The sequence below is a fragment of the Natator depressus genome, chromosome 19, assembly GCF_965152275.1.
Source record: "Natator depressus isolate rNatDep1 chromosome 19, rNatDep2.hap1, whole genome shotgun sequence".
Lineage (NCBI taxonomy): Eukaryota > Metazoa > Chordata > Testudines > Cheloniidae > Natator > Natator depressus.
The window spans coordinates 16,969,664-16,986,358 of NC_134252.1; the positions used below are offsets into that span (position 1 = coordinate 16,969,664).

Below are 16,695 nucleotides of genomic sequence, written 5' to 3' on the forward strand. Positions count from 1 at the left end.
TCTGAGTATCACTAGCAGAACAAGTTTAGCAGTCATCGGCAGTAGCAGGGAAAACACCTACTTTTAGAACGTATGAACAGATGCAGAACGATGAGAGCCAGGAACAGGCTTTGTCATCCAAACTTTACTAGTAAGTAAATTGGACCATCTCTGACTGGCGTATTTCAGAGTTAGTGTTGGCTTAGCAAGTGTCATTAACATTTGACAGCACTTGTGCACTTAACAGTAATAAACGAAGATGTCATTGAACAGTTCCAGACCATGCGAGAGACACTTCTCTGCACAGTCTCAACCAAAGTTATGCACCCACTTATGCCTAATAAACAGTATCTTGAGCCAAACATCAGGAGCATGGCATAGCACTAAACCCAACGACAACTGCCTTGTATGTGTCCTCACTATGCTCTTTGTTCTGCATCACGCACAAGTGCAGTCCAAAGAAGTCCATTAGAGTCTGAATGGACGGTGGGGTTCATGCTAGCAGATCCTTGAGCTGCATCAGGGCATAGCATGTCTCTAACAGTGGAGAAAGCAAGAATGGCCTTCTTCAGACAGTCATTTGGCAGCACAAGATCTGAAGGCTGGAGGCACTCATCTAGTGAATGAATGCGAATCTGCACCACTACCTCCTAGCTGCTGGCAGATTCTGTCTTACACCTCTGTAGTATGGTTAGATTTCTCTTGGATGAATTCAGCCTAAAATAACTAATCCAAAGCCTCAAGGTGCCAAGAGCTGCCAATCCCATTCTGCTCGTAAAACTATGAGCTCTGGACAGAAATGGGAAAAAAGGTGCGTGGGTGGGGAGAATTCACGGAGATTAATCCCAAAACAACACTCCAAAGCTACACATTTAATCCCGTAAAAATGTTACAACAAAAAGCTCTGTGGTTACTTACTTAGCACTGGTACAAAGTTAAAGGCAGTCCAGTAAAAATACAGCCTTATCCTGGTAAGGAATCATCCACACATTTTAATGTGCCACCTGCATATACTGCTCAAATCTACAAGGTCCGAAATATAAACAAGCAGCCCTTTCCTGGCTGTTAAAATGAACACTACCTCAGCTTGTTCTCGGAGCAAGCCAAAATTATAGCTGTTTGGAGATCAGAAACATTTTAGGGTGGGACACCTTTTACTCTCTTCTTTTTACAGTGTTTGTAGTTTTATGAATAAAGCATTCATTGTACCCAGACCCCAAAGACATCAAGTTCAGAGGGTAAGCTAAAATTAGCAGTAAGTATGCTCTTGAAACTGTCAGAAAAACAGATGGTTCCTGATGTGTGTTACAAATTCTGTAGGCACAGCAGCATCACTGAAAAGGCTGTGTTATTTTCTGCACCCTTTGTGCAGAGTTATAGCGAGTTAATGGCTTTGTATACATGTGACATACCATTGTTTACTTGTCTACAGGACTACCTGTTCCTGCCGTGCTCAGCATTGTAAATTTGCTCTGGTGCACGCATTCCTGACCACACTGCTTATGGGAGCCAAGAAAATTTCATGATCATAGAACCATAGATCATAGAACTGTAGGGCTGGAAGGGACCTCGAGAACTTGTCCAGTCCAGCCCTCTGCACTGAGCCAGGACCACGTAAACCTAGACCATCCCTGACAGGTGTTTGTCAACCTTTTCTTAAATACCTCCAGTGATGGGGATTCTACAGCCTCCCTTGGAAGGATATTCCAGAGCTTAACTACCCCTATAGTTAGAAAATTTTTCCTAATATCTAACCTAAAACTCCCTTGCTGCAGATTAAGCCCATTACTTCTTATCCTACCTTCAGTGGACATAGAGAACAATGGATCACCGTCCTCTTTACAACAGCCCTTAACATATTTGAGACGGTTATCAGGTCTCCCCTCAGTCTGCTTTTCTCCAGACTGAACGTGTCCAGTTTTTTTAAACCTTTCCCGACAGGTCAGGTTTTCTAAACTTTTGATAATTTTTGTCGCTCTCATCTGGACTCACTCCAATATGTGAACTGGACACAGAACTCCAGCAGAAGCCTCACCAGTGCCAAGAAGAGTGGGACAATTATTCCCATGTCTTACATATGACACTCCTGTTAGTACACCTTAGAAAAGATATGAGCCTTTTTTTTTGCCATTGCGTCATATTGTTAACTCATATTAAATTTGTGATCCATAATAACCTCGAGATCCTTTTCAGCAGATTGTCACCGAACCAGTTATGTCCTGTTTTTAGTTGTGCATTTAATTTTTCCTTCCTAAGTGAAGTACTTTTTTACTGAATCTTGTCTTGTTGATTTCAGTTCAATTCTCTAATTTGTCAAGGTATTTTTTTGGAGTTCTAATCTTGTCTTCCAAAGTGCTTGCAACCCCTCCCAGCTTGGTGTCAACCACAAATTTTATAAGCATATAAATTCCATTATCCAAGTCATTAATGAAAATATTGAATCGTACCGGAACCAGGACTGACCCCTGTGGTAACCCACTAGATATGCCCTCCCAGGTTGACATTGATAACCATTCTTTGAGTATGGTCTTTCCACCAGTTGTGCACCCACCTTACAGTAATTCCATCTATATTTCCCTAGTTTGCTTATGAGATTGGGGGGACAGTATCAAAAGCTTTACTAAAATTAAAGTAAAAAGTATTTTCCACTGAATGCATCCGATGAAGTGAGCTGTAGCTCACGAAAGCTTATGCTCAAATAAATTGGTTAGTCTCTAAGGTGCCACAAGTACTCCTTTTCTTTTTGTGAATACAGACTAACACGGCTGCTACTCTGAAACCTAAAATTAAAGTGTAACTATGTGAATAATTAATGTCCTAAATCTGCATCCCTAAAGACCCCAAAACCCTTTATAGGTAGTATATGCCTGTGATCATGTGTATTAGGTCTGGAGGCCCCCTGCTGGAGGCCTCGTGGGCCTACCACACCCCACCCCAGAAAAGAGCAGTGGAGGTGGGTCCTCCAAGCTGCCTAGAGTGGCTGTGTGGGACGGAGCCAATCAGAAAGAGGCTGCAGGGAAGAAGCCAATTAGGGCCCACCAGGCTTATATAAAAGGAGCTGCAGGGCCAGAGTGATTTCAGTCTGCTGGCAGGGACTGGGGGAGCAAGAGGTGCTCCTGGCTGGCTGCAGGAGCTGCAAGGGGGCAGGGGCAGGGGCAGGGGGAGCAAGGAAGGTGCTCCTGGCTGGCTGCTGGGACTCATAGAAGACAAGGGCCCAGTCCTGCCCAGCAGTCACTGGGGAAGTGGCTAGGCCCTGAGAAAGGGCTTTGAAACAGGCCCAGGGAAGTTAAACTTTGATACACCCCTGGAAGGGGGCGGAAGTGAGACTGACCCAGCTGGAGAGCTGGGATCCATGAACAAAGTTCAAGAGGAGTGGCTCAGCTGGAGAGCTGGGATCACTGAGGACTCAAGTGAAGGTAGAGTCTCCAGAGAGGAAGCCCAGGGGGTGCTGCTCCGCTCCAGAGCAGGAACCTTTGTAAGCTAGCCAGACCCCAACAGAAGGTACCGTGATGGGCCCTAATGGACTGTTAAAGGACTGACCCCAGGGAGAGTTACAGGACATGACTGATGGAATTGGGATAGGCCCGACTGGATACTATACCCCAGAAGGGGCTTGTTTTGTTTCACACACAGACTGTGTGTGACTCAGCTGCAGCGCTGAATCCTTGACCCATCTGACGAGTGAAGCAGCTAACGGGGACACCGTGAGCGGAGAAATCAAGGAAAAAGGAGCAGGCACACTCAACCAGGAGGCACTCGTAGGAGGTGAATGCACCCTGTTACAATGCCTTACCACAAAAGGCAGCCATCTCTGGCGTGGAGTGTGACATGTATGTAAACAGCACACAGCAATACTACACAAAGCCATGCAAACAACAAGGGAGATTCCTTCTTTGCTCTCGCGTGAGGCATAGGAGCATCTGGCTATGGGTGCTCTCCCCATTGCCTTGTGCAGGTCCCAAGAAACAGAGACAGGAGCTCCTGGATGTCAGGAAGGTGAAACTCAGCAAGCCTCTCAGCTGGATAGTGTGAGAAACCACGAGACAACAGGCTGGGAGGAAAGGGTGAAGGGCCTGCTGTCCCGCATGGAAAAATCTAGTGTGGTTGGGAGAGGAAGGCAGCTGCCAACCTCGTTGAAGCTAGGAGAAGGCTGGAGCCTTAACAGCCCAGGGTTATATTTCCACTTGTTTAAATCCTTGCGAGCAAGGACTGTGGCTTCCTTTGTGTCTTGTCCAGGGCTGAGAACATCACCAGTAGATAACCAATAACAACAAAGCAGCGATGCTAGCAGCCAGTCAGCATACAAGTCCCTCCTTCCCTTTCCCAACCTTTGCTTACATTTCATCTCCTCTACTTGGATTCCAAGGTTTAATAAAGTTTAATCCCAGCATGTCTTGAATTAATTAATTAGCTCTCATTGCAGCCAGGCACCAATTTCAACAGTTACACTGTTACTCACAGAAGGGTTCAGAGATTGGCTGCATTTATTCTACAAGCAGGCATGGCTACAGACCCCATGAGAGATTAAAAGTGTTACAGAACCAAGCCCACTACAAGGAAAGCAGGTTTAGTTTCAAGGCATTTTAATTCTTCCCTCTCTTTAATTTCCTTGCCCCCACCCCACCAGAGGCATCTACAGATATACTTTGTTTATATTCTGGGTGTTATCTCAACCTGGCTTGGATGTCTGATGTGTCCCAAAGTACTACCATGGAAAAGGAGGGGTCACCACTGAACATGCAGGCCAAGGAGCACAGCACTCAGTGGGAGGGGATTTTTTCACCTATATATTTAGTTTTTGTGTCTCAGACTATACAAGTCTGGATTTAGGGGTTCTCTGCCCCCACCCAATCAATAGGCTGCAACATCAAGAACTAGGAATGCTTAAACTGTAGATCTCCTCAGATTTTATACTGATCCCCAGGAGATATTTCAGTGATCTGGATTTACTGCACTAAACACAGGGCTTGTAGCCCTGTTCTCTTTGACCAGCATAAGGGAACTGGCAAGGGAGTTTGTAAGACAGTGGAATGAGTTAGCAGGAAAAAAGTCTCCGTCAGTAAGATCTTTTTCTCAAGGATCAGTGTTTTGTAGCAAAGTAGGAAATTTTCTTGATGCTTTGTATGAGTGCTGTGTGTGCCTCAATTTCCCCTATATGCTGCAAGTTTAATGAGGTGGTGGAAGAGGGTGTTGTTGCACAGGGCCAGGTGTGATCTTGCCTAGCAGCTGGGACCCTGGGTAATGGCCCGGTCAGGGTGAAATTTAGCAACTGGTGACCCAGAGGCCCACCCCATCTTGGAAGCCAGTCGGTTTTGGCCAGTGAGAGGACAAAGGGCTGAGGAGAGGGGGCCAAGGGTTTCTTCAGGTATGTTGGCAACAAGAAGAAAGCCAAGGAAAGTGTGGGCCCCTTACTGAATGAGGGAGGCAACCTAGTGACAGAGGATGTGGAAAAAGCTAATGTACTCAATGCTTTTTTTGCCTCTGTTTTCACTAACAAGGTCAGCTCCCAGACTGCTGCGCTGGGCATCACAGAATGGGGAAGAGATGGCCAGCCCTCTGTGGAGATAGAGGTGGTTAGGGACTATTTAGAAAAGCTGGACGTGCACAAGTCCATGGGGCCGGACGAGTTACATCCGAGAGTGCTGAAGGAATTGGCGGCTGTGATTGCAGAGCCCTTGGCCATTATCTTTGAAAACTCGTGGCGAACGGGGGAAGTCCCGGATGACTGGAAAAAGGCTAATGTAGTGCCAATCTTTAAAAAAGGGAAGAAGGAGGATCCTGGGAACTACAGGCCAGTCAGCCTCACCTCAGTCCCTGGAAAAATCATGGAGCAGGTCCTCAAAGAATCAGTCCTGAAGCACTTACATGAGAGGAAAGTGATCAGGAACAGTCAGCATGGATTCACCAAGGGAAGGTCATGCCTGACTAATCTAATCGCCTTTTATGATGAGATTACTGGTTCTGTGGATGAAGGGAAAGCAGTGGATGTATTGTTTCTTGACTTTAGCAAAGCTTTTGACACGGTCTCCCACAGTATTCTTGTCAGCAAGTTAAGGAAGTATGGGCTAGATGAATGCACTATAAGGTGGGTAGAAAGCTGGCTAGATTGTCGGGCTCAACGGGTAGTGATCAATGGCTCCATGTCTAGTTGGCAGCCGGTGTCAAGTGGAGTGCCCCAGGGGTCGGTCCTGGGGCCGGTTTTGTTCAATATCTTCATAAATGATCTGGAGGATGGTGTGGATTGCACTCTCAGCAAATTTGCAGATGATACTAAACTGGGAGGAGTGGTAGATACGCTGGAGGGGAGGGATAGGATACAGAAGGACCTAGACAAATTGGAGGATTGGGCCAAAAGAAATCTGATGAGGTTCAATAAGGATAAGTGCAGGGTCCTGCACTTAGGATGGAAGAATCCAATGCACCGCTACAGACTAGGGACCGAATGGCTAGGCAGCAGTTCTGCGGAAAAGGACCTAGGGGTGACAGTGGACGAGAAGCTGGATATGAGTCAACAGTGTGCCCTTGTTGCCAAGAAGGCCAATGGCATTTTGGGATGTATAAGTAGGGGCATAGCGAGCAGATCGAGGGATGTGATCGTTCCCCTCTATTCGACACTGGTGAGGCCTCATCTGGAGTACTGTGTCCAGTTTTGGGCCCCACACTACAAGAAGGATGTGGATAAATTGGAGAGAGTCCAGCGAAGGGCAACAAAAATGATTAGGGGTCTAGAGCACATGACTTATGAAGAGAGGCTGAGGGAGCTGGGATTGTTTAGTCTGCAGAAGAGAAGAATGAGGGGGGATTTGATATCTGCTTTCAACTACCTGACAGGGGGTTCCAAAGAGGATGGCTCTAGACTGTTCTCAATGGTAGCAGATGACAGAACGAGGAGTAATGGTCTCAAGTTGCAATGGGGGAGGTTTAGATTGGATATTAGGAAAAACTTTTTCACTAAGAGGGTGGTGAAACACTGGAATGCGTTACCTAGGGAGGTGGTAGAATCTCCTTCCTTAGAGGTTTTTAAGGTCAGGCTTGACAAAGCCCTGGCTGGGATGATTTAACTGGGAATTGGTCCTGCTTCGAGCAGGGGGTTGGACTAGATGACCTTCTGGGGTCCCTTCCAACCCTGATATTCTATGATTCTATGATTCTATGATCTGGCCAGCCAGTTTCAGCCAGTGAGGGAACAAAGGACGGAATAGAGAGGGCCCAGGTGATCTGTTTTCCCAGAAAAGAAGGCAAAGGAAGTAGGAGGGACTGATGGGAAGCTGATAGGGTGGTCGGCTGGAAGGACGTCACAGCAGGACTAGGAACAAAGAGGGCCTGGGCCCAAACTGGACTGGGACAGACCCACGTGGATGGTGCTGAGGCTTTCTAGGCTTGCAGGCTCTGAGAATGGCTTGTGCTGGGTTCAGACGTTCAAGAAACCTTTCTCTTTTACGCTGGCTGAGAGTCCCTGCAGTCAGAGATCGGGGTGGCATTGCTTCCTCTGGGTGTGGAGGGCCCAGGGACCCAGAGCAAGTGGACTGTCTGAGCGGGCTCACGGATTGAGACAGGCATGCTGAAGGCTCAAAGAGGTGTAGTTCCAGGAGGTGGCGGAGCCAAGGGCTTAACCCCCAAGAGAGACTGTGACTCCTGAGGAGGGATGTCCCCCTGAAAGGTGTTCCTCACAAGGACCATGTGGAGCCGAGAGTGCACGGACCCAGTGGAATAACAGTGCTTATAATGAGTAAAATAAGAAAGCCAAACTTCCCAGCTCAGGGTTCAGCCCAGTCACACGATCCCAGAGGGTGCTGCCCAACCTTCCCTGTGCCAGCTGAGCTAGCTCACTCCTTCTTCAGCCAGGACTAGGCACTGCCTGTGCCCTGGTAGAGATGCTATTTTCAGATTTCGCAGAGACTTTGTTTTGTAACAGAACAGCAGCTTGCAAAGCTGCTATCCACACCCTCTCCTCTCCCCAAGGAAACCCAAGATGATGGCGCTGAAGCATGACGGCTTTACAGAGCAATAGCCTGCAGCTTCATTCTGCACCAGTCTGTCTTCAAGCCCCTACAGAGCTAGGATCACCATCACTGGGCTGTGTTACACTCCAGTCAATCTGGCCCATTCCTTTCTATTGCTGCAGTAGGAGCCTCTGCACCAGTTGTCAGTTTTGCCTTCACGCTTTCGCTATTAAAAGGTAAATCTCCCAGTTCATGCCATGTTCACTGTATGTGCTGACTGCCCATAACAAGCAGGCTTTCGGTTCCGTAAGGTCCATTTCTGCTCCTGTTGCTGATTCCTGATCTGATGTGTCATCTGAGCATGCAGCACATTAGTGACATTACAGCCACCATGGACTGCCAGTGAAGCCCAGAACCAATCGACAGAGCAGTTCGTCACGTGTAAGTGCACAGTTTGAACAAGAGGTTGCTATATTCTGCCCTTTGAAATGGAAAATCATCAATATAAAATATTTGTAAAACTACTCTCTCTATATTTTCAACAGGACTTCACCAACTTCCTCATGCAGGCTCGTTCTGTGTTCCCATGGTGGGATACACAGTGAATGCTGGGACATCACAGTGAGGCAGGATCCAGTGATCAGAGCAGGACTAGATTTCAGGGAGATTTTTAAAAAGACAACAGATATAAATGGGTTTCCGTTCTGAAAAGGGACTGTAAAAATGTCATTGTGTGGCCCCATGCCTTCAACTCAAGTGTGTCCAGACTACAAGTAAAAAAAGAAAATGTTTTCTTTTTAAATGTGCCAGTACCATGGATTCCCTTGGGATCGGAGAGTCAGGCTAAGTTCTTTCCTTCTTGCATATCATCATCAATAATAAAGGGTCTGCAGGGTCAAATTATGCCCACAGTGACACCTGTGATCATAGAATATCAAGGTTGGAAGGGACCTCAGGAGGTCATCTAGTCCAGCCTCCTGCTCAAAGCAGGACCAATCCCCAACTAAATCATCCCAGCCAGGGCTTTGATACTCCAGTCTCTTTCTTGGGTTAGCACAGATGTAAGTGATTCAAACTCAAAGGCTTCTGTTGATACGCAAGGGAGGACAGACTCCAGCTCCCTCACCCAGAGCTATGTTGGCTCTGCAGGGCTAACGGGAGGAAAAGCATAAAAAATGTATTTTTGTCACTAAAGTCAGAGGCATGCAGGGGGCAGATATGCTGAGTAAGGAGGAGTCAGTTTTAGAGGAGAAGCACACTTTAAGGTAATGCTGTGCTTGCCACCAACCCTTTTAGCCAGGCGACTGGGGGCTTTCAGTTCATTTTGAGTTGCAATTGTGTAATTTCCCTTGGCAACTTGCTTTAACAGCCAGATCTATGCAGTGTGTTTCCGGGTATAAACCATACTTGCCAATTTTCACATGATAAATAAGCACCCCGACTTTCACAATAAGCCAAAAATCAAGCTAATCCCATTTCAAAACAAGCCAATCCCTAAAAACCGCAACACTCTATGTGACTAGATCCCCCCGGCGTGCAGTCTGGGACTGTGGTGGGCCTGCTGTGCACGCGACTCTCTCCCCCCTTGGTCCTGCTTGCCACACCATTTACTGCGATTGCCCCCCTTGCCAGGAACCAATCAAAGAAAAGAAGCAACAAGCCAAACAAGTGTAAGCAGGGGAATACTCCCGCTATTGTGGGGAACTTTTCTGGCTTTTGCACTACCCCGGTGAAGTGGGCTAGCGAAAGGATCTGAGTCCTCGCTCCCACTTCCTTTACCCAGTGGCCTCCCTGCCCTTGAGGACTCCCCTTCCACTCTCCTGCTTGGCAGAGTCCTCGCAACCCCAACAAGGCTGGGCCCAGGATTCCTGGGGAGCTCGATCCCCAACCCTGCTGTGGTCACCCAGAACAGGGGCTACGGTGTCCCCACTCCGGGGTACTCTCTCTGCACTGGGCACTTCTCTGACCCACTGACCATTATGCACAAGTTAAAGCAAATGCAAGTTATTTAATCAACAATTAATTTTAAAAACAATAAGAGAAAAAGGGAAAGGTTAAAGGAAACACATCACCCTGCTCTGTGGCAGGGAACATCACAAACAGTGTCTCTGGAATGTCCGGGCAGTTCACAGTCTGTTCCTTGTAAGTTCCAGGCCTTCTTCTCAGGCCCTGGCCGTGCTGCAGGGATGCTGTGGGTTGGACACTCGCTCTGGTGGTGGCCACAGGCTCTAGGTGGCAGGGCCCTTCTTCCCAGTGTTGCCCCCACCCTGTTGGAGTTACCAGTCCCCCTCCGAGTCTGGCCTGCAGAGCCTCCTGGCTGAGGCGTCTCCCTGTGCTGGGTCCACTGCCCAGGGTCCCCCCTCGCTCTTCCCAGCTGCTCACGACACCCGGCTCCAGACGGCTCCAGCCCCAGCTCCAGCTCCACTCTGCCTCAGCACGGCTGCTGCTCTGCCTGGGCTGCTTCTTTGGCCCCTCTGGCTCTGGTTGCTGCAGCTCTGCTCCCAGGACAGGTCTGCTCTGCAGGCTGCTTCTGTGACTCTGCTCCCAGCACTGACCTGCTTCCTGGGCTGCTTTTCTGGCCCCTCTGGCTCTGGTTGCTGCAGCTCTGCTCCCAGGGCAAGTCCGCTGTCTCTGGGCTGTGCCTCTGGCTTTGGGGCTGCAGCTCCGCTCCCAGGACAGGGTCTGCTCTCTCTGGATCTGGCACAGCTCAGCTTGGGCCCCTGCTTTCTCCTTAGCTCGGCCCCACTCTGTCTGACCCAGGCAATTCCAGCTCACACAGACGACGGGACCTCCTTGGCCTCCTGACTCCCTGATTAGCCTGCCCGCCCTGTCATTCAGGCTGACCTGGAGCATTGGCCTCTCCCCATTGTTCCTGGGGACTATCAGTCTCAGGGTCCTGGTTTCCCATAGACCCTTCCCCTTTTAGTACTGGGAGCTAGCCAACCAAAACACCCCCACTGAATGTTAGTAAGGGGCAACAGTCCCCTTACACAAGCAACAAGCTACAAGCCAAAAACGCGCCAACCAGCAACTCACAAGTCAATTAAGCCAAAAACAAGCCCAATTTCTATGGGTTTTTTTGTGGGTTTGGCATGTCTGGTATAAACCCTCACAACTGGTACCACATCAGTGCAGAGTTCATGCCCTTTGAAGCAGACTAGTGATGCATCTCTGCCCAGCCATGATCCCAAGATCAATTTCCTTAATGAGGTATGTTTCAGACTTCCTGCAATATTGCAGTAGGCAGTGAGGACTCATAAGATATACAGGCAGCACTGGAGTGGTTGCTTGTGGTGCTGAGGATTTACCAGCATGAGGGTCTTGCAGAAGGAAGGGAGATTTGCTGCTGCTCTTGTTGAATGTGATTAATGGGAGGTAGGGGAGGAGCAACTCTTATAGCTTCCCTTGCACATTTTGCCAAGACTTCAGCATCTGCCCTATCACACAATCATAGATGGGAAAGAGCTATTGGCTGCCATCTACTCCATCCCCTGCCAATGCAGGACTGCTCTTTGCAGTACATTTGCTTGCACAATTTCAGCATCTGCCTCTCCGGCTTCCGCCCCCACCTCCCCTGCTTGTGTCCCTGCTGTTAACTGCAGCACTTCCCCGTGTCTCAGCTGCTGTTGACCTCTACCGCTACTACACCATCATCCTCACCTGCTTCTCCCCCAGCTCTGCGACGACATTTACCCCCATCTTAAACAGAGACAGCCAGGGACTCTGGTGTTGATAGGGAGGAGGGTCTTCTCCCTCATCCCTTCCCTTCTCCCTTGTCCTCTAGCTCTGTCTTCCCCTTCTGCTGTCGTTTAGATTTAGCCACCCGAGTCTCCTATCACAAGAAGGGGACGCTCCTTTTATTTTTACACCAAGGGAACAGAGTCACCCAGAGTGATTTTAACCAAGATTGGTTTTGTTGTTGTCCATTCCCACCTTTTCCACGATCTGGTTTCTATCGAGCGTGACATGGTGCTGATCCCCCAGGCAGCACATCAACCCCCCAAAACAGAGCAGAGCCAAGAGAACGCCTCCTTTTCCTTTTAGCTCCCCCCCACCCGCCTTTCTCAGTGCTGCTAGCCTGAAGAGACGATTACACTGGAGAGCTCAGCTGCCATAGTGATGAGCAGAGTATAGAGTGAATGGATAGAGACAGACAGATGGAGCTTCTGTGAAATAGGGTATAGTCTCTGCTCTGCTCTGCTCTGCTGTGTGTGTGTGAGAGAGAGTGAGTGAGTGATTTTGAGGTCAGAGACCTCTCCTAAGTTTTGTCTGCTGTCGGCATGCAGGCCAGCAACTCTGATGAAGTGCAGTTAAAAGTTTATTCAGATCCCTTTGTTTCTTTCCCCAGTTGCCAAGTACTCTTTACTCAGCTCTTGGCCGGCCCAAAAACACAAGCCTAACTACAGAAAAAGAGGGAGATGGGGAGATGGATGGATAGACAGAGGGTGGCTAGACAGAGCAGCAGGGGAATGCATTATCCTGTCATCTCTGGGAACTGACTTCTGAATCCAGACCAGGCTGACGGAACACATCAGTCTTAGCCACTTGTTAAATTAAAGGTCACTGATACAAGGAATTACAAGCTCTGCTGGAACAAGAGGGTGTTGACTGATGAAGCCTGCCCTGGGCTCGCACTAGAGGGGTGCACCTGCAGCTTTCAGGGTGAAAAATCTGTCCCCTTCAATTAATGTCCATTGAGCAGACAAAGGGTCTTTGTGCCTCAGTCACTAACAGCACCGTGTGAGGCTGCCATGCTCTTTGGGAAAACATCAGTCTTGCTCAGACCACAGTCGCATTATTTCCAGGCCAACGGCTTCTCTCCAAGAAAGGCTGCTGCTTTCGCTTCCTCTTCTGCAGCGGCAGCCACACACAAACTGTCTCCTCCTCCCACAACCTTCACCTCCGAAATGGCTTTCCTGCTCCTGCACTCAAGTAGAAAACGCTGCCTCACTGCCCATCCAGTGTCATCTCCTTTTAACAATGACAAGAGACTAAGGTTGTGGTTCTACAAAATATCCTGACTCCAAGGACACCAGTAAATTGCCAAGGGATGCACAACTCTGCAGTTAAAGCCATGTGTTCCCAGGGGGGAGCAATAAAGAGTGTTTTACATGCAAGGATTTTGTTCATCTCTCTCATATGAGCCAAGTGATTCAAATTCATTAAAGACCTAACAGCACAAAATGCACCCTGCAGGTCATGCAATCAGAAAAGGTGATTGTGGCTTGGCTCTGCAGTGCTTTTCCACGTGATGATCTGAAAGATCTTTATAAACATTAATTCATTTTCACAATCCCTCTGGGAGTTAGGCAAGTACTGTCCCTATTTTACAGGTGGGGAAACTGAGGCACAGAGTGATTAAATGACTTGCCCAAGGTCAATGAATCAGTTGCAAAGTCAAAGAGACCTTTGTTGCCCTGAGTCCTTTGCTCTTACCACTACACCCCACTGCCTTCCCTTCACTTAAGAAAATGCCAGTCTCTCTGCTTAGAGGAAGAGAAAAGGGTCATTCCTGCTCCACAAACACTGATTCTAAGCATGGACCTTCAGCCATCCTTGCTGCACTGCAGGCAGAAGAAACTTCTTGGCTCTGGGTGCTGGCTGGTGACTTTCATAACTGTAAAGTACTCAGTAAAACAATCTAGATACCAACTTTACAACAGCTAGAGAAAATTCTGTCTCCCATTGAGGACACATCTTGTGGCACCACATATGGCTCATAACTAGACCATTGTGCTATAAGGTTCCCTCATACCCTGTTCTCTCTATAAACAATTTAAGAAGGGGGTGAACCTGGGGACCTGCCCACTGCACTAAAGAAATGAAGACTGGCCCAAGTCATCACTCCGGCCTGGCAATGGAGGGGCAATAAGCTCGCCCCACAACGAGGGCTGCCATGTGCATCTTGCATGGCACTCATGTTGTTGCGGCAGCAGGTCACTAGAAGTTGCTGCGGGGCCTGCTCTGCCGGGAGCTCCTTTTTCTCTCCGGCACTGCTCCCCCTTCTGGATGACAGAGGGGAAGGAACAGCCAAGAGGTGGCAGCAGCCAGCGGGTCGGGGAGAGGCTCCAGTACCCTCCCAGTCAGACAGCCCCAACCCCAGGCTTCGGCCTCCCAGACTCCCAGCCAGATTCCCCTCAGGCCCCAGTGTAACCCCAGCCCCCAGAGAAAGACCCAGCTCAGCCCTCTTATCCCCCCAGAAACTCCCTCAGTTCCCAGCTTACCCACCAGACAATGAGCTCACATCCCCACAAAGCTCTCAGCTTCCATGCACCTCTCCACCTTGTCCATCCCCCCCACAGTTCAGTCAGCGCCGGCCATCTACCCAGACACTTTCCAGCGCTCACCCCACCTCCAAGCTCCAGAGACCCTACCACTGTCCAGCACCCACCCATCTGTACCCTCATACCCTTCACCATTCACCCCACCATCTACCTGAGCTGCCCACACATACCCACAACCAGAGATGACAAGTTCTGTGCAGCTCCAAATGCCACCCACCACTGCTTGGGGCAGGGTGTGTTGACCACAAATTGAGGTTTATGGTCCTATGGAAATAATTAGCACATGTACAGACTTGCTCATTCTATAACTTGCATGCAACATCACATGTGGAGCTGCACAAACCTTGGCAGCTGTGCCCACTGCATGGCTGCGCACGGGTTGCTCACCACAGCAGTCCCTGCGATCTCTGAAGGAGGACTTGGAAAAGGAGAGGCTTGCAAGAGATGGAGCCAAGGCCCTGCCTTTGCCATCTACTCCCCAACTCCTGCAGCAGGGGTAGTGCAGAAGGAGAAGCAATCTGTGCTCTTTTCATGGATTGAGAAGATGGTTTTCCCCCTTGCCCAAAAAGCAGTGCCCACCCAATCCCTCCAGTGCTCCACCAGGAATGGGTAGTCTCCACACTTCCCCCCATGCAGGCACATGGGTATAAAGCTACAATCTAGCCCTTTGTTTTGTACAGAGTCTATCCAGGGAAGAACTTTGGTAAATACCCCCTGGAGCTGTGAGCAAGCTAAAGGGTGGGGCTTTGTATCATGAGTGAAACAGAGGAACCATCTGTGGGAAGGTCAGAGGAGCACATGTAGATAGACTTTGCAGACTTCTGTGCAGAGGGAACCTCTCTGAGAGATGGCAGCTAAGGTCGCCTGCACCATTTCCATTTTTAAATTTGAATCTTTTCACAAATTCATAGAAAAACTTCAGCTCCTATAGGGATCCCATGTTCATCTCACAGTTTAAGTATCTCCACTGGAAGACAATATCTGACACTACAGTGGTCTTTACTCTAGCCAAGAACGGTATAACAAGATCCTATGGCTGGAAATTGAAGCTAGAGTGGAGACAAAGATGGGCTGACCAGAAGCCCTGCAGCATGGCCCCAGAATGGCTGCATCCTCGTGAAGGCTTTGTAGACTCCGCTCTCCAGACAGTCTTTCCAAGTCATTAGAGCACATCTCCAGTGATATTCCCCAAAACAGAGCCATCACTATGGCCAGCCACCAACTCATGGGAGGCAACTCGCCACCCAAATGGCCTCCACCTCTCTTACCTGGTGAGCTGCTGCTACTGAGTCATTTCTCTGAAGTCGCAGTAACACTCAGGCATTAGTACGATGATCTTTGGAAAGGGAGCCTGTGGGGACGAAGCGAGAGAGACGTCAAAATGTAGCTACCCAGGTTTTCTTTGAATCAGAAAACAACACACGTTAAGTGATCATACTCTCAAACTTCAGGTTTCACAGTAACAGCCGTGTTAGTCTGTATTCGCAAAAAGAAAAGGAGTACTTGTGGCACCTTAGAGACTAACCAATTTATTTGAGCATAAGCTTTCGTGATGAAGTGAGCTGTAGCTCACGAAAGCTTATGCACAGATAAATTGGTTAGTCTCTAAGGTGCCACAAGTCCTCCTTTTCTTTTTGCGAATACTCTCAAACATACACACACAACCAACACACCCTCCCCAGGTACTCCAGTCACTCCCAGACCTTCCCGCTACCTTTCCTCACTAATATGCAGCAGGCTTTTTCTTTCTCCACTCTGCTGTTTCCACACTCCCATCTCTCACCTGGCTCCATTTTTCACCCCATTCTTGCATGGGATTTTGTTCTCCCTACCCCAGTCCCTGCACCCTCTCTATGTGGGACATGAACCTAAGATCATCCAGTTAGAGCTGAACTTGTAACGCTTCCAGCATGAGTACTGAATTAGACCAGACCTGTTCACCAAGCCCCTACTTTTAGTTCTCCTCCTTCACGTTCTGGTATTGTGGGGTCACTGTTCCATCAGTGGGGTTCAGTAGTGTTTGCTCTGAAATAATGCCCACAGAACGATGGTGTCACATAGAGCCAGGCTTTTTATGTACATTTAAACGGATTTATTTCCAGCCACAGAGGCAGGGGAGGGAACCTTTGACACAAACTGATTGTTGGTGGCCAAGACCAGGGAACTGGGTGGTTGTGGACTCCCGGTCCTAGGGGGCACTATCAAAGGGAACAGTGATGGATTCCTGAAGCTGGTAGACGAGCTGTAGTGAAGCTCTTGCTGAAGACAGTGCTGACTGCCTCTCAGGTGCTGAAACTGATCTCTAGTATGCACTCCTCTGATGGGGCGTTCACCCCACCCCACCCCACTCCTGAGGGGGTTAAAATGGGATGCTTGACAGGATGGGCTGCACCGGGGTGAGGTGTAGGCTGGATATACAGCCCTAACTGACCTGAAGCCCAGCTAGACAGGAAGAAGAGGGGCTCATATAAAGCCAGGGAGAGCAGGAA

General features: G+C 48.9%; 1 protein-coding gene across 6 annotated transcripts in view; it reads right to left on the bottom strand.

The window, feature by feature from the left end:
- Positions 1-16,695, bottom strand: part of HIVEP3 (HIVEP zinc finger 3) — a 399,183-nt gene that overhangs the window by 190,611 nt on the left and 191,877 nt on the right. For all 6 annotated transcript variants that reach the window (XM_074934666.1, XM_074934663.1, XM_074934664.1 and 3 more), the window contains one exon: positions 15,475-15,557. The gene's annotated coding sequence lies outside the window, so the exon portion shown is untranslated. The remainder of the gene's footprint in view (positions 1-15,474; positions 15,558-16,695) is intronic.